This window comes from Grammomys surdaster, unplaced genomic scaffold (genome assembly GCF_004785775.1).
Source record: "Grammomys surdaster isolate TR1022 unplaced genomic scaffold, NIH_TR_1.0 136, whole genome shotgun sequence".
Classification (NCBI taxonomy): Eukaryota; Metazoa; Chordata; class Mammalia; order Rodentia; family Muridae; genus Grammomys; species Grammomys surdaster.
In genome coordinates, this window is record NW_021604594.1 from 6,540,901 (window position 1) to 6,544,853 (window position 3,953).

The following is a 3,953-nucleotide window of genomic DNA, read 5'->3' on the forward strand; positions in this document are numbered from 1 at the left end:
CTACTAAACTGTTAGGACCTGAGCCCACTGGGTAAGAGGCAAGACTAGAGCTTATGATTCTCCAACCTCAGCCTCTTAAGGAGCTGACGTTGCAGCCACATGCTGCCACACTTGGCCTAAAAACCCTTGGGATTCCATGAGTGCTTCATGAGAGAAGCATCTTCATTATTTATCATAACTTACTCAGGGCTACTCAATTGGTTTGTTTTCCTGACACCTATGTATCTCCTTGTGTACCTTTCCAGTGTCTCTATTCATTTGTATCTTGTATAATATATCTGATGTTACCATAAAACCTAAATACCCGCTAGCTGGAGTTGCTCCTACCTGACATAAAGATCGCTACTTATGGAAGCACATACCTGAAAGATGCCTTATTCAGTTTCCCTATAGCTTTGTTATAGGTAAGTCCTGACTGCAGGTTATGCTAACAGCTGTCTGAGTTACGTTTTTGCTCACTGCCTGTAAGATCAGGTCTTCTACTCCCTGCCATTTGAGCAGTAATAGTCACCAAAGAAATCAGGGAGTCTTCCATGTTCCTCTGCTCTTATGCTCTGAGTTCCTTCAAGTGAGATAACTGCTCTCCCACCCATGCCAACTAGCCAATAAAGGCTTGCTTCTTCCTCTGCTGCAGGTCCATCCTGGTTTTTCAGCACCAACTCTCTTCCATTTGCAAAGGTACTCATCTCCCCATCCCCTTAAAGCCTTACCTATATTTCTAGCATGTTTGCTTCCGTTTGTTCTTAATACTTCTGTGTGGAAAGAACCCAAGTAAAGTGAGTAAGAGAGGTATACGCACTTCCTGACTTCTTGAACAGGAGAAGAAGGTTGTTAATAGTTACACAGTCATGCAGTTAGCACCTGAAGTATGGTTGAATCACTTAACCTATGGGGTCTGAAGTAACTCTGCAAACTTAATGTCAGAACTGAGTTAAAGTGTAGGATACCAAGTAGTTTTGAAATTTGTTGGAAAATTGGTTTGGGCAACAAAGAAAACCAAATCCCAACATTTGGCACCAAAAGTACTCTGAGTAACAAAGTAGACTGTGGCAACAGCAGTAACGGTAGGATTACTAAGGGATCTGGCTACAACCCAACAAGTCTAATTTGATCATCCCAAACTCATTTCTTTATATTTGGAAATTACCATGTAAATGAGAACCATAAGAAAATAACTTGGCCCATATTGAACCAAATGCAGCCAAGTACAAAGTTATGGTAAAAGTAAAGTGTACCGTCACAGATGAAAACAAACTTTTACACACATTAAAATCACCTGGGTATATTTAAATATGTTCATGAATAGATTCAACTTCGAGACATTCTAATTTCCTTGGTATTCGATGTGACCTGGTCATTAGAATTTTCCAGAATGAATCCTACTCCCTGGGGGGGGGGGGGATCCTAATGTTTAGAGAAGTTGAAAAAACACTGACTAAAGCAATGAAGACCAGTTTGAATCACCTTCACCAGCAACAGATAACAGTAGAGCTTGAGAAATGAGTGAAGTTGCTTCCATAACGAGAAATAGAGGGGCTGACAGTAGTCACAAGAAATGTGGCATAAATTCGAAGGCAAGAGTTAATGTAACTAATGGAGGCAAAAAAATTAAAAAACAACTTTCTGAAACTAGTAAGACAAAGTTTTGTAGATAAACTGCAGCCTAGAAACCAAGCAATGGCCTTTCTTGGACTGTACCCAGAGGGAAACTGCGATAAAATTTTATTTTATTTTATTTTATTTTATTTATTTATTTATTTATTTTTTTTTTTTTGGTTTTTCGAGACAGGGTTTCTCTGTGTAGCTCTGGCTGTCCTGGAACTCACTCTGTAGACCAGACTAGCCTCGAACTCTCAAACTCAGAAATCCGCCTGCCTCTGCCTCCCAAGTGCTGGGATTAAAGGCGTGCGCCACCACCGCCCAGCGGCGATAAAATTTTATAGAAGAGTAAAATAATGAAAATGACATTAAGGAAAATTCACCGACTGTAATATAATGCAGGCGGCAAATTCAGATTGTTAGAAGTGCAAAATTTCCATCAAGACACCTTTGCCCCTACAGGGATCCTGGGTTTTGACAGTCTTGATCAAGGCAATAGCCCTCAAAGGTTGGGGGTCGGGGGGAGTGACAAATAAGAGTAAGTAGAGAAGAGAAAAGTCTTGATACTGGTTTTAAAACCCAGTAAGGAGTCCTCTTTCCCATCTTGTAAGATGGCGGGTGAAAAGGCAGAGAAGCCTGATAAGGAAAAGAAACCTGCGGCCAAGGAGGCTGGCGGTGATGCTGCTGCCTCTGGTCCCCAGGCTGCTGGTGCAGCTAAAAAGGGTAAACCTAAGAGAAAAAAACTCAAGAAGGCGAAGCCCCATTGCAGCCGGAACCCTGTCCTGGTTAGAGGAATTGGCAGGTACTCCCAATCAGCTATGTATTCCAGAAAGGCCTTGTACAAAAGGAAATACTCAGCTGCCAAGACCAAGGTTGAAAAGAAGAAGAAAAAGGAGAAGGTCCTTGCTACTGTCACAAAAACAGTTGGTGGGGACAAACGGTGGCACCCAGGTGGTGAAGCTTCGAAAAATGCCTAGGTATTATTCTACAGAAGATGTGCCTTGGAAGCTGCTGAGCCACGGCAAAAAGCCCTTCAAGTCAGCACGTGAGGAGGCTACGCTCCAGCATCACTCCTGGGTCTGCTCTGATCATCCTCACCAGGCACCACAAGGGCAAGAGGGTGGTTTTCCTGAAGCAGCTGGGCAGTGGCTCGCTACTTGTGACTGGACCTCTGGCTATCGACAGAGTTCCTCTGCGCAGAACACACCAGAAGTTTGTCACTGCCAACTCTACAAAAGTTGGTATCAGTTTGAGGTTAAAATCCCCAAACACCTGACTGACGCTTACTTCGAGAAGAAGCAGCTGTGAAAGCCCAGGCATCAGGAAGGCAAGATCTTCAACACAGAAAAGGAGAAATACGAGATTACAGAGCAGCAAAAGGCTGATCAGAAAGCTGTGGACTTGCAGATTTTGCCAAAGATTAAAGCTGTTCCTCAGTTCCAGTGCTATCTGCTTACAACCTAATTAAACAGATTCGTATGTTTAAAAAAAAAAAAAAACCAGTAAGTGAAGAGGGACAAAGATAAAGCCAAGCTTCGGGTACACTGTGTACTGTTAAATGTTTCTCCACCTATACCTGATCTCATGACTCGTCTTCACTTGGACAAGGAGACATCAGACGGTCTTTGCTCCTTTCAGGAAATCAAAAAGTGATGGGAAGAGAGACACTAAGTCCTCTACTTTAAACAGATCAACAACAGAGCTCTGTAGGGTACACATACACAGGAGATTCTCAGGGGAAATGGTAGTGACGTTGTCTTCTTGCATATCTGGAAAAGAAGGAAGCACAGACATGGAATAAACCATTTAGAGATTCAGAGCTGGAAACATGGCTCATAGTGAAGAACATGGACTACACATGCAGAGGACCTGTGTTCAGTATCCAGTACCCCCGTCTGGTGGCTTATGTCTGTCTATAGCTCCAGCTCTAGGAAATCTAACACCATCTTCTGGTCCCTGTGGGTGACTGTACTCATGTGCACATCTCCACCCTGATGCCACAGATACATGCATAAATAAAATCTTTACAAAAGAAAACTTAGAAATTCAAGGTTACAACTTTGTATACAAGTCTACCACCACTCCCCATGCCTCAGGCTTGAGAATCAAAAGGAGCCAAAACTATGAGCAACACTTCCCTCTCCCTAGAATGCAAAGACAGAGTGTGTGACTAAACATTTTAGGATGACATGGCAACAAGGCTTCTGACATCACAGACACGTAAGGCCTCCATGATGGTCCTGCACTCCAGTAGTCCTGAAGACAGACCTTTGCATAGCAGTTATTTAAGAGAGTTGGTAGATCCAGCTGCCATGTGTGGTCATAAAAGTTTGTGGCAGCAGCAAGTGATATCA

General features: G+C 42.9%; 1 pseudogene; it reads left to right on the forward strand.

Annotated features, from left to right (window-relative positions):
* Nucleotides 1–2,210: 2,210 nt before the first annotated feature.
* LOC114617424 lies at nt 2,211–3,063 on the forward strand (annotated as a pseudogene).
* Nucleotides 3,064–3,953: the final 890 nt, after the last annotated feature.